Source organism: Abrus precatorius, unplaced genomic scaffold (assembly GCF_003935025.1).
Source record: "Abrus precatorius isolate BTA unplaced genomic scaffold, Abrus_2018 Scaffold11, whole genome shotgun sequence".
NCBI lineage: Eukaryota > Viridiplantae > Streptophyta > Magnoliopsida > Fabales > Fabaceae > Abrus > Abrus precatorius.
This window is the reverse complement of record NW_020874303.1, coordinates 13,407,208-13,431,948: the sequence shown is the minus strand read 5'-3', so window position 1 is coordinate 13,431,948 and position 24,741 is coordinate 13,407,208. Positions and strand designations below refer to the sequence as shown.

At 34.9% G+C, this 24,741-nt stretch overlaps 1 non-coding gene across 1 annotated transcript; it reads left to right on the top strand.

Annotated features, from left to right (window-relative positions):
* Window positions 1-20,088: 20,088 nt before the first annotated feature.
* LOC113856767 lies at window positions 20,089-20,195 on the top strand. Its single transcript, XR_003503000.1, has one exon. It is a non-coding gene; the product is annotated as a small nucleolar RNA R71 (small nucleolar RNA).
* The last annotated feature ends 4,546 nt before the right edge of the window (window positions 20,196-24,741 follow it).

Below are 24,741 nucleotides of genomic sequence, written 5' to 3'. Positions count from 1 at the left end.
TTATACTATTGAAAAATCATAATTATTTGTCTTGGAAAATGTGAGATTTTGTAATTATTGCATTAAATTTTTAATCATTTTTCAACCGCTGTAATCATTACACAAAATATTACAAAATCTAGTAATCATTACCTTAAATCTTTCCAAATCTAGTATCAATCACTAGATTTTCATGCAAAACATTCTTATCCCCTAAATTACAAATATCATAATTACTGAAACATTCTTTCCTTGTCTTCAAAATAGCTAACATTGTGATTAGCCTAATTGATTTCATTTTTGGAAGTTTGCACCATGTCAAATGTCTTGTCCAAGTGTCAACCTAGTCTTGTCGAATTCCTTACCGACCAATCATAAGCTTTGCATGGCTGCCATAAAATCTATCCTTTGGACTTTTGTAAAACTTTGGAACTTGAATTGTTAAAGCTGTGTGCATACAATTTACAAACTCTTTCAATTTCTTCATTTTGCTTACCGAAAACATGTATGTTTTGCTTACAAGTTTTTTCAAAATCACCATTCCAAAATAAGAAACCATGATCACCTTTCTTGTAAGATTTTCACCCTTTTCACTTTCTTTTAACCTTTTGGAACAGTGTGCATCTTTCGTACTTAGAAAACTTGTCTCCAAAATTCCAACAAGCCAAACAATGTGTGCACTTGCATTTTGCATTTAGCACTTTAGCCTTCATATAAATCGATTCACTTAGTTCATTTTCTCATTTTTGCTCACATAAAACTGAGACCCCTTATTACATTTCTCTCTCTTTTATTCTCTAAGAATTGTCAAACATCCAAGCCTTTCTTTCTCTCAAAATTTCACATCTTTTCTCTACCTTCTCTCATCTAGCTAGAATCTCATGCATCATTTGCATTCTACTATGAAAGACTTGATAATCTATGATAATGTGCAGCTACTTTGACTATAAGAATCTATGAACTTGATGATTTGATGCCCTTAGGGCTGTTTAGACGAAAATGAACTATGGCTATGCGTGGACTTGATGGAAACTCTGACATATCTAAATGATGAGAGTGTGAGTGTGTAAAAATAAAAATCAGCATGTGTTCCATGGGGGAAAAGAGAGAAAAACTAAGAGGTAAGACCAAGTGAAGGGAAATTAGATTAGGACTAATCATCAAGAGTAATGTGATGTTTAAAATAAAAGAGCTAGAGTGACTATGTGGAGTGAATTAGTTATTTTGTTGTGTTCGTGAGACTATGAGAAATTTAGAGAAAACCTTAGTTTGAAGGAATTCCCTTGATGGAGAATGAAAAACTGAGAGGTAAAAATCATGTGAGTTTGGGGAACTAATTCATTTATTTGATGGTTTAGTGATAAGTCTATAATTAGGCCCTCTTTTACAACCCATATATTCATATTTGACCTTTATTTTATTTGGGTTTTACACTAATTTATATATTAATTGTGTAGTTTGGTATAAAGAGACCACAAGTGGATTTTGGGTGCATTTTAGGCCCAAATTAATGGAGGATTAGAGCTTCACAGTGGTCAACACTCCCAAACCCTTTCAACAAGCACGGGAGTGTTTTGAGCCCATGCACAGTCGTGCTTAAAGCCTTGCAAGGCCGTACTCATTTGTGGGAAGTCTAATTATGAAAAGTCTTTAGGGTTTTCAAACCCTATTAAAAGGGAGACCTCAGGCATTGTAGTGGACTATTTTTTTTATCTTGGCTTTTGCTTTAGAATACATCTCATCTCGTCTCTCCTGCACAGGATCCTTGGCACATGCTTGGCGAGACTTGAAGCTTCAAGCGATCGTACTTGAAGACCGAAAACACATCTCATACTCTAGTTTGCTATTTCTTTTGATTATGGCTTTGTTTATGATTGTTTTAGTTCTTTTCTTTAGCATAAGTAACTAAGTCCAAAGCTAGGGCTATGGGAACTATTGTTCATGAATTTATAGAATTTTGATGTTTGAATCTAAATTTGATTTCCGTTTTATGATTAGATTTTATCCTATTGTGCTTCTTTCTTAATCCTAATTAATTATATCGTTGATATAGCTTTATCGAACACTTATCAAATGCATAAGGTTTTCGCAATTATTTGTAGAATAATGTCAACCAAGGTCGAATTCTCGAGGACACGTTTGTATCTAATTCTTCATTGCTGAATTGTTAAAATGAAAAAAAAGATTGGGGGATTTTGAAAGTTTAAGAATAATCTGATCAAACGCATAAAATTCTGGAATAAAAGAGAAATCAAATGAGAATTAATTGATCCACAAGTTATAGGTTCATGCAAACAACATCCTTCATTGTTTCCCTAGTTTGAACATCTAATCCATTAACTAATTCAATCAAATTTGCTAACAAACTAGATTACGAATTTGACTAATAGATCTATCAATCTAATTCAATTTCATGAATCAAACTACAATCGCAATTCAATTCAATTCAATTCCTATCCCCAAACATTATCAATATCTTGAAAACGAAAGAGAAGAGGAGAAAAGAGAATTCAAACTTGGAGCCACTCTGAATCTTCCTTGCAATTCCCTATTCCTTGTGTATCAATCCAAGAAGCCTAGCCTTCCATTGAATCCAATGCTCAGCCAAGTCAAGAAAAGAGAAGAAGAAAGAAGAAAACGAAAAGTCACACCAAGAGAAGAGAGAGAATTCGAGAGAGAATTTTAGGAGCCAAAACCGAATTTAAAAAAATGTGTAAAAAAAAACAAAAACGTTTGCAAAGTGGAGCTTCTAACATATTAATAGGCACCACTTATGATCAGATCCAACACTAAAAGGAAGGGCCCGCAAGTGTGATTAAACAGCCCAAATTACAAGTTAATGAAATGTTAATACAAATGAAATGAAATTACAAGAACAAAATTCGAATACAAAAATTCCTGCACAATTTTCCTAACTTCAAAAATTCATAGAAAATAGAAAACAGCTCCAATTTGGACGATCTGCATATGAATTTTATAGCCCAGAAAATGAGGAATCCAATGCAACTAGAATCAGACTGAAAGGACATCTATGTAAAATGTTACGATCAAAACAGTGAGTGTAGGTCTAAAACCAGAATTTAGATATTAATTGAAATTGAGGCATAATTTGTGAAATAAGGGAACATGAAAGGTAATTTACACACTCTAAAGGATTGAAAATGTGCACAAATAATGCATGCTATCAATCGTCAAGCGGCCGCACCTCAATTAATTAATAGATCTATAGGGTAAAACGAGACAAAGGATTAGGTGGACCAAACCAATCTTTCTCTTCTAATCGTTATGAAATTAACAAGTTCGTAGGCTCCTTAACCTTTCTTAAATTAATGTCTTGCATGACCATTGGGATGTTGATTTAGAGAAAAGAATATTAATATTGCATGACCATTGGGTATTAATAGTATTCATATGAATGATTGGTAATCATAAGAAAATCGAATGTAGAGTTACACAAAAAAATAACATAAAGGATTGAATGAGAAAACTCATATCCTAGGTTTCTCTCCGATAAGTTTAACCAAGACGAGCATTGTATTCCTTGCCCTTAGTTTTATAAATTCTTATTTTAATTAATCTCATATCTTTGAAGCTTAAACAATTGAATTAGGAAATTCTTAGTAATTGAAAAACAATCCTTGTAGGACGATATTTCAAGAACTTAATTTAAGAACCCTTTATTACTTCTCGATGGGTACATTTGTCTTCCGAACATTTAGAATGGGTTAGAGGTTGAGAAAAATGGTAGAATGATTAAGATGAGTTTAGACAACAAAATCACGTGAATTAAGGAATGAATTTGGTTAAGTTAAAAGGACTAGGTTTGTAATATGAAAGAGATAGAGTGAAATGAAGAGAGGGGTATAAGTAATTGAGTGTTTGGATTTCTCGAAGGAATAATTAATCATATGAATTGAGTAAGTTATGATTTTGACTCCTAAAATGCTGCATTAAAATATCCATGAGTATGAAACTATGAATCTATGATGAAAATATGCTATGGTCCATGAAAGTGATGGACGATGAAAATTCTAATCTAAGCTATGAACTCTTGAAACTATTTTACTCTGAAATTATTAAGAACTCATGGAATCTATAATATGGTGCTAAGCCCTATGATGGCTTCTGGCCCTATTCTCTAGAATACGGTACTAAGCCCTATGATGGCTTCTGGCCCTATTCTCTAGAATACGGTACTAAGCCCTATGATGGCTTTTGGCCTTATTCTTATTGTGCTATAGCCTCAAAGCAGCTAAATGAAATGAGAAAACTATCAAAGAAACTGTAAAATGCTACATCATGCATTATAACATTTCTTGAATGACTTGATGGCATTACGAAGGCACAATTGTAGGTATTGGAGGTTCAGTCCCAAATGGACCTTTAAGGGATGGCAAAAAGGGAACAATCGACCTAAATGGCACAGTAGAGCTCCCTATGGCTAGGTTGTGACCCACTTGTAAGCCTTAGCTAAACCCGACAAGGATTCCACATCCTAGGGTCGTAAAGGACCACTCCTGAATAAATGTCAATGGCACCGCACATTAGTGATATGCTACTAATGCTATTTCTATTTATATTCTTATTGTGCAATGAGTAGGGAATGAAGTCCTCCGATCGCCATACAACTTGAATGTATCTATCTATGAAACTCTATATTGAATACGGGGCAATAGAGTTTCATAGATAGATAGATTCAAGTTGTATAACAATCAGAGGACTCCATTCCCTATTCATAGAATTGCACAGTAAATATAGAGTTTCATAGATAGATAGATTCAAGTTGTATAATGATCAGAGGACTCCATTCCCTACTCATAGAATTGCACAGTAAGAACAAAAATAGAATTATAATTAGCATTAGTATCACATCACTGATGTGTGGTGCCATTGGCATCTCTTCAAGAATGGACCTCCACGACCCGAGAATGTGGAGTCCTTGTCAGGTTTGGCTAAGGCTTGCAAGTGGGTAACGACCCAGCCACTGGGAGCTCTGTTGCGCCACTTAGGTCGAATGTTCCCTTTTTTGCCACCCCCTAGAGGTCTACTCGGGACTGAACCTCTAATACCTACAACTGTGCCTCCGTAATGCCATCAAGTTGTTAAAGAAATGTTATCATGCATGACGTAGCATTTTTCAGTTTCTTTGATAGTTTTCTCATTTTAGCCACTTTGAGGCTATAGCACAGTAAGAATAGGGCCAGAAGCCATCATAGGGCTTAACACCATATTATAGAATCCATGAGTTCATAGAAATTTCAAAATAAAATAGTTTCAAGAGTTCATAGTATAGACTAAAATTTTCATCGTCTATCACTTTCATAGACCATAGCATATTTTCCTCATAGATTCAGAGATTCATAGTTTTGTAGTTTCATACCCATGGAAATTTTAATGTAATACTTTAGGAGTCAAGATCATAACTTACTCAATTCATATGACTCACTATTTCTTCAAGAAATTCAAACACTCAATTACTTATACCCTTCTCTTCATTTCACTTTATCTCTTTCATATTGCAAGTCCTTTTTAACTTAACCAATTTCATTCCTTAACTCCTGAGATTTTGCTATCCAAATTCATCTTAATCATTCTACCCTTTTTATTAACGTCTTACCCGTTCTAAACCATCAAATAAATGAATTAGTTCCTAGACTCACATAATTTTTTACCTCTTGGTTTGTCACCCTCCAACAAGGGGATTCATTCAAACTAAGGTTTTCTTTAAATTTCTCATAGTCTAATGGCTTCAACACAACAAAATAACTAATCCACTCCACATAGTCACTCTAGTTCTTTTATTTGAAACATCACATTACTCTTGATGATTAGTCCTAATCTAATTTTCTTTCACTTGGTCTTACCTCTCAGTTTTTCTCTCTTTTCCCCTATGGAACACATGCTGATTTTTATTCCCACACACACATATTCTCATCACTTAGGTAGATCATTGGGTTTCACTAAACTCACACTTAGTCTTATTTCTTTTTCATCCAAATAGCCTCAAAGGCATCAAATCATCAAGTTCATAGATTCCCATAATCAAAGTAGCTGCAACTTATTATAGATCATCAAGTCTTTTGTAATAGAATGTAAATGATGAATGAGATTCTAGCTAGTTAGTGATTTCACGGCACATCCATAGCAAACAATAAGTAACTTACAATTTTCCAGCCATGCATCACATCATGTTCCAACATTAGAACACATAGAACTTTTGCATGTTCCCTCACAGTTTTCTAGTGGCAAAACCAAGGATGAATAGTGTTCAAGTTTCACATCATTCACACTTTTCAAGCATTTTACACACAAGTAATTTCAGAATTTTCCCAACACCATGACAAGGTAAAAGCAGAAACTATGCACCTATATTCATACAATGTCAATCATCCAATTTACAAGCAACTAGCAATCATTCAATCATACATAGTTCAGTACGGATTCCACCAATTCAAGCCAAAGGTAAGATTTTTCACTTTCATTTAACTTTCTTATGAAACCAAGGTATGCAAAGTAAAAATTCAAATCTTTGATACTTTAAATGAGCAAAATCGAGATAGCCAAGTAAGGTTTCAACATTCTACTTTGTACAATCATCACTTTAAATGCATGCAAGCCATATTCATGTCCTTTCCAAATTTTCAAGGTTCCAAAGCATGAAACACAAGTCCTTTTTAATAAAACCAAAACTATCCAGAATTTTTTCCACTAAAAGTCATGACATGCAAGGTGAGAAACTAACATCCAAACACATTGCTTCATCATCCAAGTGCAAAATTTTATTTAGAAGTGAAAATCAAGTTTAGAGGAGAGAAACCGACCCATACTCAAGAGGAATTTGGTGGGTAAATACTTAACTTTCATCATTCACAAATATTATTGCATCAAAAAGAGAATCAAGGTTGGGAAGAGGGAAAATCGAAACCTACAAGACATGAAATTAACATGTAAGGGAAGAAACTTGACATGTGTTGTTGACAATCTAACACTAGCAAGTGCACTAGGATTGCAGTAAGTAATGAGTAATTTTTAAGAACAGAATATCGTCTCCATAGGGAATTTAGATTTCAAGTATCAATTCACAAAATTATAACCATTTGAGCCATACCAATTTTGAATGAGATTTGTAATCTGTAATAGCAATAAACCAGAACAAAACGAAGAATTAACTTGCAGTAAAAATAGAGTATAAAAGTTGTAATGGATTGAGATAGGAATGATGAATAGTTAGGAATTCACTTCACAAGAATGTCAATATTAATTCAATTATGCCTCTGAACATTCAAGAACTTGGTTAATTGACAATCAGTTTCGCATTTAATAGCCAAAGGATAATCCCTTAACTCATTGACCCTAACAAGCAACTAAACCACCCTAATCCCTTAGGTGAAGTTCAATTTCATGTTGCATTAAGACTTAGAACATTATGATTGCAGAATTAAGTGTACTTATCCCTAAGAAACCCCTAATTCTGGTTGTTAATTCAGATCAAAGAATCAAATCCAATTCCCATTGGCAAATGTTCCTCTAAGGTTAATCAAATGAATTCTCATTCAAAGATTAGGTAAAGTGCAGAATTAACAACTCAATTAATTCAAATACTCAAATTTCAAAAGCAAGAATCCAATCAATACATCAATTCGAGTTCCAAAAACTCCTAACTACAAAGAATTACACAGACATGGAAGCAGAGAAAGAAAAAGAAGAAGAAGAGAATAAGAAACTCAAAATCGCCATGGCAATAAGCTCCACTCCAATGTCTCTTTGTGAAGCTCCAAGATTCGACTCCTCAATCCTCTCTCTCACTCTCTCCAACCAGAATCTAACTAACAAAACTGAAAATGAATAGAATCCCCAAAAATCTGAGCGTTTCTGGTATTTATAGAATTTTCCAGATTTGAACGTTATCACTTTCCTAAAAAATAGTAGCTACACAGAAGGTTGATCGGTTGCGCATTAACACTTTTATGAGAAAAAGTGGCCACACGCAACTTTGCTGAATTGAGAGCTCTCTGGAACTGTCACTCTTGCTGATAAAAGTGTTGACGCAGAGCATCCTGATATTTTGCCTCTCTAGAACGCTCACTTTTAATGATAAAAGTGATAACGCAGAGCATGCTGAGTCTGAGGCTTCTTTGGAACTCTCACTTTTCCTGACAAAAGTGGTAACATCCAGGCTTTACTTCTTCTTTGAGCTCTAGAGTGGTCACTTTCACTAACAATAGTAATCACGCCCAACTTGCATTTCCTTGTTCTTGTGTTTTGGAGTCCAGACTTGCTACTTTCCTCTTCCTTTTCATCAAGCCTCTATTTCCATGAACCTTGCTCAAATTATTCCTTCAAAAACAAGATCAAAAACTTAATTTCTAAGCTGAAATTTCACAATTTCTAAAATAATTATAAATTGAAAGAAAACTTCAAATCATTCTCTTTTTCTGAGTTTTTCTGCTTTCTTCATATATTTTCCTTATCAAATGAGTTAGAATTATGCTAAAATATAGGTTCATCACTACCCCAAACTTGAATTTTTGCTTGTCCTCAAGTAAATCAAACTAAACCAAGGATAGTTCCTCCACTTTTCAAAATTAATTCACAAACTGCTTATCTCTGATTTTTCAATTTCCAATTTTGTGTTTTCTGCAAAATTTTCAATCAAGTTGTTCATCCAACTACTGATCATGATATTCACCCTTCATTCATCAAATTTTAAGTAAGAATTGCTCTCTAAGTTCATATATATCAGTCAAGTTCATGTGAGAAACATTAAAAACTCATGATCACTTCTCACTAGAAAGTGTTTCCCTCATTGCTCATCAGTGTTTAGGTGTTGTTTTCTCTCTGAATCATCAATTCAACTATACTCTACCATATGCTTGCCCAATTTCTCAATCTCCTCTGCTTAGTACAGTTAATCACACATCCAGAGGGTTTTTTGCAGGTTATAACTAGGCTTAGTTAGGGTAGATACTGAACAAAATAGGAAGCAAATGCAATTTGAAAAGATTAGAGGCATTTTGAGTGAATGACTTTAAAACTAGCCTGGTTTTGCATTAATTCTCACTAACTCCCTCAATTATGCAGCAAACAAATTGTTTTTGCACAGCAGAATTTTCATTTTCCTTTTTCTTTTCTTGCTTTCATTTACTCTTTTCTTTTCATTGAATTTCTTTTTTCTCTGCAATAGTTTGCTGCGAATTCTTGTTTTTGAACTCATGTTTCACTCTTTCCACAATTTTTCTACATAATTTTCATTTTTACAACACTGTGCTATTTCTTTTTGGCTTTTTTGAATTTAAAACTCAGATAGCTTGCTATTCCCCTACCCCAAACTTATAAATTTGCTTGTCCTCAAGCAACTACAATATGGATGCCACCCCAAACTTAGTTTTAAAGCTCATTCTTAATTAAACTCACTATGCCTCTGATTAATTGAATGGTAAAATTGGTTTTTCAGCAGGGCTTATAATGAGGTTAATTCAAGAAAAGGATATGAAGCTCAAAGGGGTGAGCTAGGGCATTCAAGCATAAGGGAAAGCATTTAGGCTGACTAGGTATATCAAACATGGCCTCCATCATGTGTGTGAAAATTGTAAACATGCATATTCAATTAAGAACAAAGGCAAGTTCTAGAGAATGCAGCAAAATGTGATTAATCACACATGAAAAAGAAGCATGCAGCTCAAGTCTCACTAGGGATTTGTAAGTGACATGTTAATCAATGAACTCACACTTCACTTTTCAGAATTATATGCACTAGTGGCAAGACTGCCTCTTTTTTTAAAATACAAGTGACATTTGATTTTAAGAATGGGAAAACAACTTAAAAGAAAATTAATTCAGATTGCATAGAATTATCCATTGAAAAGCAATGAATTCACAGAAAACAGTTCAATATCTATATTACTATTAAGATAATTCTCAGTGTATTGTGTAGCTAACTCATGAATCAAAGGTAAGAAATAACCCCCATTTCATGGCAACTTGTGCAGGTGTCATCAGCCAATGTGTGTGAGTGTTGTGTGTGTGACATTCTCTGCAAAAAACACTAAAATTTCATCAATCATCAGTAATATACAATAATTAAAATTGCAGAATTATAAATCTAACAGAAATTGATCTTCATTACAACTAAAAATATTAAAATTGTTCTTAACAACTATTGAATTCACAAACTCTAAAACTACAATATTGAATTAAAGGAAAACAACAACAAAAAATAAAACTCCTATTCTACTCTTCTGCTTCATCTTCATCTTCATCTCCTGAAGTTTCTTCTTGAGAGCCCTCCTCCTCTTCTTCTTCTTCTTCCTCTTCTTCCTCCACTACTTCTTCAAATGTTGGCTGAGGAAAATGGGTTCTGTAGATTGGCATGTTTTTGAACACAGAAGAGCGAAGACATTGAGCATTTCTGCTACATCAGGAGTATGGTACATCTCCTCTTTTGTCATCCCCATTTTCTGCCCAATGTTGAGCATTATGCACTCCATCAACATAACTCCAGCCTTTATGCTGTTGTGAAGCTCATTTTGCCTTTCTGCCAATTAATTTTGTCCTTCAGCTAGTAGCTTCAAGGTATCTTTCATCATCATAGGCTTCTCTCTTTTGTACTGGGAGGGAATAGGAGCTGCAGAAGTGCAGGAGACAGTAGCATAAATCTCTTTTATCATGGCTGCAGTAATGAAAGGTGCATCCCTGATACCTAAGGGAAAAGCCTATGATGACTAAGGGAAAAGCCAGGGAATCCATCTTTGTCTTCAGAATGCCTAAGATGCAGCCACTTATAATTTCCCACACATCTATGTATATGTCAGAAACTATAACAAACAGCAATGCAGCCCTCTTGACAGCCAATGTGGAGCTGTGTTTGACAGGCATGAATGAGTTCAAGATGAACATGCTGTTGTTAGCAATCTACACTAGCAAGTGCACTAGGATTGCAGCAAGTGATGAGTAAATTTAAGATCCAAATATCGTCCCCACAGGGAATTTAGATTCAAGTATCACTTCATAGAATTATAACCATTTAAGCTTTTTCGAAATTGTAAGGAGAGTGGTAACATCTAATAACAGCAAACTGGAACAATTAAAAGTAAAATGAACTTGCAGAAAACAAAACAATGAACACACAGTTATGTGATAACAGAGGGAGAAACCATAGCTAGGGAATTGCTTCACCAAAACTCCAATGTTTAATCAATAAAGTTCTGAATTAACAAGCAATTGGAAAGAATGACAATCAGTTTCACATTATACTATTCAGAGGTTAATTCCTTAACTCAATGAACCTAACATTCAATTAAATCATTCTAATTCCTTAGATCTAATTCAATTCAATGTTGCTTTAAGTGTAAGAAACCAAAAGATTGCAAGATCAAAGTTCCTTATCCCTAAGAAAACTAAAATCTCGGTGATTGGTTCAGATCTGAAGAACAAATTCAATTTCCATTGACAAAGTTTCTTCTGAATTTAGTTAATCAAATTTCCATTCAATTTCCACGTGAAGTTCAGAATCAATCACTCAATCTATTCCAAAGCTTGAAATCCATATCCAAATCAATTCAACATGTTCATTTCAGATCTACAATCCCTAACTATGAACGAATTACACAGCCATGGCAGCAGAAGAAGAAAAAGAAAGAGAAGAAGAGAAGAAGAAACTCAGAAACGCCATGGAAGCTTGCTCCACTCCAATTCCTCTTCGTGAAGCTCCAAGATCTGAATCCCCACTCCTCTCTCTCACTTCCTCTAACCAGAAACTAACTAAAAAAACTGAAAATGAACAGAATCCCCCTTTTCCGGATCGCTTCTGGTATTTATAAAATTTCCCAGATCTTCACGTCATCACTTTTATGAGAAATAGTAGTTACGCAGAGAGTTTTTGGTCGCGCGTTAACACTTTTCCCAGAAATAGTGGCCACGCGCATTTTCCTGATATTGAGAGCTCTCTGGAACTATCACTCTTGATGATAAAAGTGGCAACGCAGAGCCAAGGTAGTTGCGCGTTATCACTTTTTCTGATAAAAGTGACTACGCGCAGCTCGCCAAGTTGAAGACTCTCTGGAACGATCACTTTTGATGACAATAGTGGTTACGCAGAGCTTTCTTGATATTTTGCCTCTCTGGAACTATCACTTTTAATGATAAAAGTGGTAACGCCCAGGTTTCACTTCTTCTTTGAGCTCTGAAGTGATCACTTTCACTGACAATAGTGATCACTCCCAGTCTGCAATTTCTTATTCTTGAGTTTTTGGAGTCCAGACTTGCTTCTTTCCTCTTCCTTGTCATCAAACCTCCATGAATATGATCCTTGCTCAATTTATTCCTACAAGAACAAGATTAAAAACTTAATTCCTAAGCAAAAATTTTACAATTGCTAAAATAACTACATATGTAAACAAAATTCAATTCCTTCTCTTTTTCTAAGTTTTTCTGCTTCCATTATACATTTTTCTTATCATTTGTGTTAGAATTATGCTAAAATATCAGTCAAAATATGGATTCATCACATGCTCCACACTTTGGAGGAGGGCAGCAAATTCTTAGTAATTATATGCTTTGGCTTCTTGGATTGGTTCAACTTCCATGTGGTGCCTGGTCTACCAATCTTTTCCAAAATCTGCATAAAGTCAATGTCTGGACTCTTCTTAAATGTGTCGAAGTCCAGCTGTGCAGAATGTTTTTCAGTGTTGATTTCCAGCACCCTATTAATATTGGCAGGTGAGAAATCAATCCTCATCCCTTTTACCATTGAGCTGAACTTAGGGACTTGATTTCCCTTGAACTTCATTGCATTTGCATAAAATTCCTGTGTAATCTCCCTCCATCCTTGGCAAGCCACTGCACAAAAGAATTCCCAACCTCTCTTTTGAATTTCTTCTTTGAATTCTGGATGATTGTTCCCAGCAATTTGAAAAGCTCTGTCTAGAACAATTTTTCTTCTCAAGATGTTAAAAGTTTTCATGAGCCACACTCCTAAATCTTGGATCATGGGTTGCGGTAGGTGAGGAAGCTGAAGGAGCCTCTGTTATGGTCTGCTGTGGGTCAGAGATTTCAATGGGGGAGGAAGGTGAAACACCATCAGTTCTAGCCTTCTTCACTGCTGGAGTATTTCTAGCTGATCCAGCTTGAAGATTTCTATTGGATTTCCTTCTTCGAGTGCTGGAAGATCCAGCTTGTTTCCTCTTAGAAGGGCCAACTGGTGTATTTAAAGAAGTTCTAACTATCTTTCAGTTTCTGTAAAAAGGAAAGTTTAAAATTATAACACATAATGGTATTTCTATACTGCAGTAATTCAAATTTTTAATCAAAGAAGTTCAATTAAGCAGTTTGCAGAAATTTAATTTTTCTAACACTATATAAATCATGCAGTTTGTTAATAATATCATTCAACATGCAAATACCAACACACAGCTGCACAACTTAAGCATTCAAAGTCAAAGCATGTAACTCCTAATATATAAGTTCAGAGTGCACCAAATCACAAAAATTTGTGGTAATGCAGAAGAAAATTCACAAGTCTCAACCAGTTTTCAAAAACAATTCTGCAATTCACAAATTGTCAGTAAAGAGCTATTTTATTCATAATACTGCAGAGTTGATTATTATAACATTTTTCAAGCATTTAATTATATTGCAGATATCTTCAGATAATCATACTCACAAATTTTCAATTCAAACATTTTCACTGAAGTCTTATTATGTCAACCCAATTCCTGCAGCAATTTTGTTCATATAATGTATAATGCAGGTTTAATTTTCCAATAAAATCATAAACGACAATGAAAACCTATTCAAAACCTTGCTCATTTTTATTGTTGAATCAAATTGTATCAGAACAATGATCTATTAATCATTCAAGATTTTCTTCAAACTTTAAAACCAGAGAACATTCAAATGCACAACCTTACACAATCAGATTCAGAGAAATACAAATTTGGAAGTTCATAGTGCATTTATTTTTACAACGAAATAGGGTAGCAGAGAGCAATGTGTTCAGGTTTCAACTGATTTTTCAAACATGGTTTTTAACCCAATCAGTTTCATCATAAACGATTCAGTAATGCATATTAGAATCTTCTAAAAAATTTAAATGATAGGGGAACTTATTTAGTGTATTGTCCATGCTTTTATTAAGTCAAATAACCTCAAAACAATCTCTTATTACTCCCTTTTTCAGTTACCCCAAAATATTAACACAGAAAACCCTAATCTACTATTTCAGAGAGAAGAGGATCGCGTACCTGACAAAAAAATGGGGAAATATGAGGGAAACACTTGCTACTGATAGGTCGATACACAGGAAGCTTGAAGTCGCACAGAATGTTCAAAAAGAAGAAGAATTTTTGGATGCAAAGGTGTGTGCGTGTTCACTTTGGTTCATATTTATAGTCATGCATGAGCACGTGACAACTTTAAGTAGAAAAAGTGAACGTTATACATTTAAGACACTTAGCATGATTACTATTATTAATCAGAGTGAGTGTTCCAAAGAGTTAATTTTTCTGAGTGATAGGCGCATTATCACTATTGCTGGGCAAAGTGATAATGCGCAGCATAGTGACAACTTTTTTTCACAAAAAGGAGTAACGCACATAAGAGAGATCAAACTTACCTGTGCGTAGCCACTTTTGCCAAGGAAAGTGAGCATTCCATAGAGTATGTTTTCTCATTCGTCTCTGCGTGATCACTCTCATCAGTGAGAGTGAGTGTTCCAGAGGAGCGTGTTTACCTTGATGCCTCTGTGTGATCACTTTTGTCAGTAAGAGTGATTGTTCCAACAGAGATCCTCAAAATGCATTTTCTGCGTAGCTTCTTCCCTGCAACAAAGTGACTCCTTTCACTAATCAAACACCTCTAAAACCTCAATTAACTCACTTCTCACACTCTAATCCTTCAATTTACTTCTCACAACCTCAAATCTCTAATTGATTATTATATTCAATTTAGAAAACCAGATCCAACAAAACTTGCAGAATTTTCAGAAAGTTGTAAAATCTGAATATGCATAATTTTAAACCTTCAAATACATATTCACCACATCAAATCTCTAATTAACTATCAGATTCACTTTAAAAAATCAGATGCAACAAAACTTGCAGGGAATTATAAAACATGAATATGCAGAATTACAATTTGCAGAAACTGCAGAATATGAATTGCAAACTCCCAAAACAATACAAAAAAATAACTTAAAATGGGTTAGAAATGTGAGTTGCCTCTCACAAAGTGCTTCTTTAATGTCACTAGCTTGACATTAGTTGTTCCTCACTCAAGAGGAACCAATTTCAAACACACTTGTGCTTTCTCAATTTGACCTCCAAGGTAGATTTTCAGTCTTTGTCCATTCACCTTGAATTCCCTGCCATCCTTGGGATCTGCTATCAGTACAGCACCATATGGTGAGACTTCTTTCACCACAAAAGGTCCAAACCACTTGGATTTTAACTTCCCTGGAAACAATCTCAACCTTGAATTGAAAAGTAACACAGACTGCCCAGGTTTGATATCTCTTTTCAAAATAAATTTGTCATGCAGTTTTTTGGTCCTTTCCTTGTATATTTTTGCATTTTCATAAGCATTGAGTCTGAACTCATCTAATTCATGCAGCTGTAACAATCTTTTGTTTCCTGCACTAACTTGATCAAAATTCAACCATTTTACAGCCCAAAAGGCTTTATGTTCTAGCTCCACTGCTAAATGGCAGGCTTTCCCATACACTAACTGATAAGGAGACATGCCAATTGGTGTCTTGAAAGCTATCCTGTATGCCCACAAAGCATCATCCACTTTCTTGGACCAGTCCTTCCTTGAACTACTTACCACTTTCTCCAAAATCTATTTTATTTCTCTGTTGGAAACCTTCACTTGACCACTTGTTTGAGGGTGGTAGGGTGTAGCTATTCTATGCTTTACTCCATACTTCACTAGGACTGATTCTAGATATTTGTTACAGAAATGGCTTCTTCCATCCCTTATTAGAATTCTGGGCACTCCAAATCTTGAGAAAATGTTCTTTTTGATGAATGAAATAACAGTCCTTGCATCATTGGATCTGGTAGGAAATGCTTCCACCCATTTGGACACATAATCCACTGCTACAAGCATGTACTCATTCGAAAATGAAGCAGGGAAAGGACCCATGAAGTCTATCCCCCACATATCAAATAACTCTACCTCAAGTATGTTTTGCAGTGGCATCTCATGTTTCCTAGAAATATTTCCTACTCTCTGGCATCTATCACATCTTTCCATATATTTCTTGGCATCCTTGAACTAAGTTGGCCAAAAAAGACCATATTGTAGGACCTTGGCTGCTGTCCTTGAATTACCATGGTGTCCTCCATATTCTGAACTATGACAGTGCCACAAAACATCTTCCTGCTCTTCCTCTGGTATACACTTTCTCAGCAACTCATCTATTCCAATTTTGAACAGCAGTGGATCTTCCCAAACATAATATTTGATGTCAAGGAAGAATTTCTTTCTCTCCTGCCAACTCATCCAATTTGGAACATAATGTGTAGCTTTGAAGTTGGCCATATCAGCAAACCAGGGCTAGGATTCAATCTTGAATAAACTCTCATTTGGAAATTCTTCTTTGATTTGTTACACTTCAAATGGTATGGCTTCAAGTGGTAATCTTGACAAGTGGTCAGCAACACCATTCTATTTCCTTTTCTTGTCTTTGATCTCTAACTCAAATTCTTGGAGAAGCAGAATCCATCTTAATAACCTGGGCTTTGCATCCTGTTTTGACAAAAGGTACTTAAGAGCAGCATGGTCAGTATAAACTATAACCTTTGACCCTATTAAGTAAGACCGAAACTTATCAAATGCAAAAACTATTACTGAGAGTTCTTTTTCAGTAGTAGTATAATTGATTTGTGCAGGGTTAAGAACTCTACTAGCATAATGAATAACATGCAGTTTCTTGTCTTTTCTTTGGCCTAAAATTGCTCCTATAGCTACATCACTAGCATCACACATCAGCTCAAATGGTAGCTCCCAATCTGGCTTAACAAGTACAGGTGCAGAAATTAACTTTCCTTTCAAAGTATTAAAAGTTGTTAAACACTTATCATCAAAATTGAATTCTACATCTTTACTCAGCAACTCACTCAATGGCTTTGCAATTTTAGAGAAGTCTTTAATGAACCTGCGATAGAATCCAGCATGTCCCAAAAAGCTTCTTACTCCTCTAACATTTACAGGTGGAGGCAGCTTCTCTATTACTTCAACTTTTGTAGGATCCACTTCCATTTCCCTTGCTGAAATCTTATGGCCTAAGACTATCCCTTCTTGTACCATAAAATGGCATTTTTCCCAATTTAGCACAAGGTTTAAGTCTTGGCAACGCTGCAAAACAAGAGATAAATTAGCTAGACATTGCTCAAAGGAATTACCAAATACAGAAAAATCATCCATGAAAACCTCTATAATTCTTTCAATCATATTAGAAAAAATGGACAGCATACACCTTTGAAAAGTGGTTGGAGCATTGCATAGCCCAAATGGCATCCTTCTATATGCAAAAACTCCAAAAGGACAAGTGAATGTTGTCTTTTCTTGGTCACTTGGGTCAACTGCAATCTGGTTGTAACCAGAATATCCATATAGGAAACAATAGTAGTCAAATCCAGCCAATCTCTCTAGCATTTGGTCAGCAAATGGAAGAGGAAAATGATCTTTCCTTGATGCATCATTCAACTTCCTATAATCTATGCACATTCGCCATTCAGTTACTATCCTAGTAGGTATTAATTCATTTTTTTCATTCGGAACAACAGTTATACCTCCTTTTTTAGGTACCACATAAACTGGACTTACCCATGAACTATCTGAAATAGGATAAATAACTTAAGTAGTTTAATCACTTCTTGCCTCACTACCTCTTTCATAGTTGGGTTGAGTCTTCTTTGAGGTTGGATAACAGGCTTGCAATTCTCCTCAAAATAAAATTTTGTGCATGCAGAAAGATGGATCTATACCTTTCAAATCTGAAATTTGCCATCCTAGTGTAGATGTGTGCTTTCTTAACACTCTCAAGAGCTTTTCTTCTTGGTCTTTCTGCAGATTGCCATTTATTATTACAGGTTTGTTGTGGCCTTCTTCAAGAAACACATATCTCAAATGAGAGGGTAATTGCTTGAGCTCCACTTTGGATTCTTCTCTGTTTTTTTTTTCTTGATGTAGTTCTTCCTTGAGTTGATTTATTTCATTGTTCATACAGGGAAGGAAGTCTAATTGCAGAATGCAGTGTTTCACTTTCTCATCTTGCTCTTTATGAATATTACATTTTGCTGCAGCTAATGTGCTTTCCAAGACTGCACTTTCATCATTTTTTTCAAAAGAAAGTGGTATCACAGCATCTATTACATCAATCTTCATGCAGCTCATATCATCACTTGGGTGTTTTATGGCCTCAAATACATTAAAAATGACTTTCTTCTCTTGTACTCTCAGCATCAATTCACCTTTCTACACATCTATCAAAGCTCTCCCTGTTGCAAGGAATGGCCTTTCTAAGATAAAGGGAATATTAGCATCTACCTCCATGTCCAAGATTACGAAATCTACAGGGAAAATAAATTTGTCAATTTTAACTAATAAATCTTCAACTACACCATAAGGATAAGTGTAGGATCTGTCAGCCAACTGTAGTGTGATATTGGTGTGTTTTACTTCGTCTATGCCAAGTTTCTTCAGAATAGCCAATGGCATCAAGTTGATGCTTGCCCCTAAATCACATAGTGCTCTTCCAACTGTGTAATTTCCTATTTCACAAGGGACGCTGAATGATCTAGGATCTTTTAGCTTTTGAGGAAGCTTCCTCTTGAGGATTGCACTACACTCTTTTGTCAAAGGTATAGTTTTATCATGCTCCAACTTCCTTTTTCTGGAAAGTAGCTCTTTCATAAACTTTGCATATGAAGGCATCTGCTCTAATGCCACTGCAAAAGGAATATTAATCTGCAGTTTCTTAAAAACACTAAGAAACCTTTCAAATTGTTCTTCTTGCTTTGGATTTTGAACTTTTTAAGGATAGGGTAGCCTCTTGTATTTTTCTAGGTCTAAAGGCTTGCAAGCATCTTCAAAGAGTTGTTTCTTTGTCTTCCTCTCAAAATGTGTAGGAGCTTCTGCCTTCTGTTATGCATTATCTCTCTTCAATAATCTGAAATTTCCCTGCTGCAGGTCTTGCTCAATTTTCCTTTCTGTTGTTTCAGTGTTTTCTTTCTTTTCTGCAGCTTTTGGGCTTGAAACTACAGCACCACTTCTAGTGGTAATTGCTTGACATTGTTCCTTAGGATTGACCACTGTATTGCTGGGAAATCTTCCTTCATCTCTGCTGGACAATTGCTCAACTAACTGTCCAATTTGTGTTTCCAGCTTCTTCATAGAAGCTTCTTGGTTATTGAAGTTTGTTTCGATCACCTTTATGAATTGTAATAGTGTTTCTTCTATCCCATTCACTTTCTCACTCAAGGGTCTTGTATTTGGATACCCTTGATTTTTCTGAAACTGTGCAGAAGAATTCCCTTGGAAGTATTGCTGTTGTGATTGAGGTGCTGCATTTGGAAAAGGTGCAGAACTTGTATTTCCTCTTGCATTTGAATTCTGTGGATTCCATTTGTAAAATTGTTGCTACCCTCTATTGTTATTAGACTGAAAACCAGGTGGATATGGTTGCTGTGGCCTTTGGCAATTGTTCATATAACTGATTTGGTCAGCTTATTTCACAGTTGTAGGGTCACAATCTCCATTTGCATGGTTGCCACCACAGAAATCACAATTCAGTTGTGGAGTTGGCATACTACTAGTCTGCATGTTGCTAATTTGTTGAGTTAATGCAGCAATCTGTTCAGAAAATTGCTGGTTTTGCAACTGATTTTGAACAAATAAAGCTTCTATGGATTTTACATCATAACTTCCTCTCCTTGCAACTTGCCTTTCATTCACATGTTGATTCATGGATGATGCCATCATTTCATAATCTGCTAAGCTTCCTCTAATGTCTTTGAACTCATTGATCCTTCAGCTGTTGCATCAATCATAGTTTTAGTTGCAGCAGTCATCCCATTGTAGAATGTTTCCAGCTGTATCCACTCAAGTATGCAGTGATGAGGATACTTCCTTAGTAACTCTTTGTACCTTTCCTATGCCTCATATAAGGGTTCTCCATCTTGTTGAACAAATGAAGTAATCTCCCCTCTGATTTTTGCAGCTTTTGAAGGGGGAAAATACTTGATTAAGAACTTATTCACCAAATTTGCCCATGTAGAAATGCTTCCCTGTGGCTGAGCTTGAAGCCAGCTCTTAGCTCTGTCTCTCAAGGAAAAAGGGAACAATCTCAGTCTGATTGCTTCTTCGTTGACCCCATTTATCCTGATTGTGTCACATAACTGTAAAAAATTTGAGATATATAAGTTAGGGTCTTCAGAATTTCCTCCTGAGAACTGATCCTATTGAACTAAGTGTAATAAGGCAGGTTTAATCTCAAAATGATTGGCTTGGATAGTTGGCCTGATTATAGAAGAATTAAAGCCTTGTAAATTAGGAATTACATAATCCCTTAAGGTTCTATTCCTATTTTGGTTTGCCATTTCTTGTTCTAGCTCTGGTTCTGGTTGCCTCAAACGTGTAAGTATTCTTTTTACGTTAAGAGTGTTCTTATTCTTTGGAGCAGGGACAACCTCTAATTCACTATCAGAATCTATGAAATTTTCTAGTCTAGTCTCTCTTCTTATTCTCCTTAAGGTTATGTCTATATCAGGATCAAAGACTAGAATTGATTTGTTTTTATTTCTACCTCGCATACACAATGAATACTATAAAACTAATAGAAAGAAAATAGAAAACTGAACTAACTTGCAGTATATATGCTATCTACTTCTAACAGTATTAAGTTGATCAAAAATTAAAACTACACTAATGCAGAATTAACTTGTTACACTAACTGCAAACAAACAACTCTAAATGTGATCTACATTGCAGAAATTCAACAAAACAAAATACTCAATCTAGCTATTTTTCTGCTACTAATGATATTGAAATTCAAAATTCTTCGGCAACAGCGCCAAAAACTTGTTGACAAGCTAACACTAGCAAGTGCACTAGGATTGCAGTAAGTAATAAGTAATTTTTAAGAACAGAATATCGTCTCCACGGGGAATTTAGATTTTAAGTATCAATTCACAGAATTACAACCATTTGAGCCATACAAATTTTGAATGAGATTTATAATCTGTAATAGCAATAAACCAAAACAAAACAAAGAATTAACTTGCAGTAAAAATAGAGTATAAAAGTTGTAATGGATTGAGATAGGAATGAAGAATAGTTAGGAATTTACTTCACAAGAATGTCCATATTAATTCAATTATGCCTTTGAACATTCCAAAACTTGGTTAATTGACAATCAGTTTTGCATATTAATAGCCAAAGGTTAATCCCTTAACTCATTGACCCTAACAAGCAACTAAACCCCTAATTTCATGTTGCATTAAGACTTAAAACATTACGATTGTAGAATTAAGTGTACTTATCCTTAAGAAATCCCTAATTTTGGTTGTTAATTCATATTAGAAAATCAAATCCAATTTCCATTGGCAAATGTTCCTCTAAGGTTAATCAAATGAATTCCCATTCAAAGATTAGGTAAAGTGCAGAATTAACAACTCAATTAATCCAAATACTCGAATTTCAAAAGCAAGAATCCAATCAATACATCAATTCGAGTTCCAAAAACTCCTAACTACAAAGAATTACACAGACATGGAAGCAGAGAAAGAGAAAGAAGAAGAAGAGAAGAAGAAACTCAGAATCGCCATGGAAACAAGCTCCACTCCAATTTCTCTTCGTGAAGCTCTGAGATTCGACTCCCCAATCCTCTCTCTCACTCTCTCCAACCAGAATCTAACAAACAAAACTGAAAAATGAACAAAATCCCTGAAAATCTGAGCGTTTCTGGTATTTATAGAATTTCCCAAATTTGAGCGTTATCACTTTCCTCAAAAATAGTAGCTACGCAGAAGGTTGATTGGTTGCGCTTTAATACTTTTATGAGAAAAAATGGCCATGCGCAACTTTGCTGAATTGAGAGCTCTCTGGAACTGTCACTCTTGCTGATAAAAGTGTTGACGCAGAGCATCCTGATATTTTGCCTCTCTGGAACGCTCACTTTTAATAATAAAAGTGATAACGCAGAGCATGCTGAGTCTGAGAGTTCTCTGGAACTCTCATTTTTCCTGGCAAAAGTGGTAACGCCCAGGCTTTACTTCTTCTTTGAGCTCTAGAGTGATCATTTTCACTGACAATAGTGATCACGCCCAGCCTGCATTTTCTTATTCTTATGTTTTGGAGTCCAGACTTGCTACTTTCCTATTCCTTTTCATCAAGCCTCTATTTCCATGAACCTTGCTCAAATTATTCCTTCAAAAACAAGATCAAAAACTTAATTTCTAAGTTGAAATTTCACAATTTCTAAAATAACTATAAATTGAAAGAAAACTTCAAATCATTCTCTTTTTCTGAGTTTTTCTACTTTTTCATATATTCTCCTTATCAAATGAGTTAGAATTATGCTAAAATATCAGTAAAAATATAAGTTCATCAACATGCAAGCTCACAGTTCCATAATTCCAAAGGTGGAATGTCATTTAAACATAGAAATAAATTAACGAAGGGAAAATATGTGACATGCACAAGGGAATTTCAACATGCAAGCACCAAAAATTCAAACTTTCAAGAGGATAGCCTTGTTCAAGGTAAAACTAGACTTGAGGAATGAAAAACTGAAACAAATGCAACTCTAAAAACATCACACAAGAAAAGAAGTTCACATGCAAGAAGAGATTTTATAATACCAAACATCATTGAGTCAAAAGCATGGATTTTTTAAGGAACAAACTCAAATACGGTTAGAAGAAAGGCATTCAAACACAAAGAAAGTGTGAACTCCCCATTGCCTTTGATTGTGGGACGTGAAATGAAGGAAAAAAGGGATGAAACACTTGATCTCCAATGGAACTTCGCTAGACCAAGAAAACTGCACCAAAAGAGCTTGAGTCCTTCCTCTAAATCAAACTTTTGCTGCATGAAATCTTGAAGAGAAGATGGAGGAATGTGTTGGTGAAAAGTTTTCAAGGTTTGGATGAGAAAATGATAGAGTCTTGGGTTGGGAACCTCTCATTTTTCTTGAGAGAAGGTAGAGGAAGATGAGAAACTTTGAGTGAATGAATGAGTGTGGAGGGTTTCATGATTTTTAGGAAGCAAAAGTGAGAGAATAATGAGAAGAGGTTTCAGTTCTTTGAGAGAAAAAATGAGAAAATGAGTTAAGTGGTCCAATTTATATAAAGGGTCAAAAATGACAAATGCAAATGCACACACGGTTTTGGCTTATTGAAATTTTGGAGACAAGGTTCATAAGTCAAAAAATGCACACAGTTTCAAAGTGTTAAAAGAAAGTGAAAAGAGTGAAAAATCTTACAAGAAAGGTGATCATGATCCTTGTCTTGGAATAGGGATTTTTGGAAAAACTAGCAAGCAACACATATATGTTTTCGATAAGCAAAATGAAGAAATTGAAAGAGTTTGTAAATTACATGCAAACGGTTTTAGCATTTCAATTTCCAATGTTTTACATAAAAAATCCAAAAGAATGATTTTGTGACAGCCATTCAAAGCTTGTGATTGATCGACAAGGAATTTGACAAGACTAGGTTGACACTTGGATAAGACATTTGACATGGTGCAAACTTCCAAAAATGCAATTGATTAGAGCAATCACAATGTCAGCTATTTTGAAAATAAAGAAAAAAATGTTCCAATAATCATGATGTTTGCAATCTAAGGGACATGATTATTTTGCATGAAAATCTAGTGGCTGATACTAGATTTGGAAAGATTTAAGGTAATTATTACTAGATTTTGTAAGATTTAGTGTAATGATTATAGTGACTGAAAATAATTAAGAAATCCAATGCAATGATTACAGAATCTTTACAATAATTACAAAATCTCACATTTTTCAAGGCAGATAATTATGATTTTTTAATAATTTAAATAAGACAAATTTTGGCTTTTTGGGCAAGATTCTCACAGGGTATTTTGGGCAGTCACAATAAAAAATAATCAAGGAAATTTGGATGATATTAAAGCCAAGCGAATTGCATGGAGTTACTCAAAAAATTCAAAATTTAGAAGTCTAAGCCAATACTCCTCTCAGAGAATAAATAGAAAATTTAGCATCTAATTATTCATTATGACACTAGCAAGCTGGAAGTAGCAAACAAGACATAAGAGTTACTAGCTAAGTTGACAAAATTTGGAGCATTACACATTACATCACAACATTTTCATGAATAATATATCACTTTCTTAGTAACAAAATAGAGCTCTCCTTACCTTAAAATGGAAGTTTAGTGAAGGGTTTGTGAGGGATCTTGCTTAAAACGTTGGGTTCTTCCTAAATATCACAAGAGGTCATATTTAGAGAAGGAAAAATAAGAAAATAACCGAAGAAATGAAGAACCAAGCTTCAAGAACTTACCTAAGAGCAAGAAAAGTGAACTCCCCAGCTTGGATCGGAGAAATGTTGGAGCTTTTCAAACATTTTCTGAGAAAAGGGAGAAAAAGGTTAGAGGAAATGAAGAAGATTCGTAACTTGGATTATAATCCAAGTTTCTCAATCTAGAAACTTTTAAATACCCTCAATTCGTGATATTTTTGCTACAGCGAGACCTTCTCTCGCTGCAATGAAAAAAC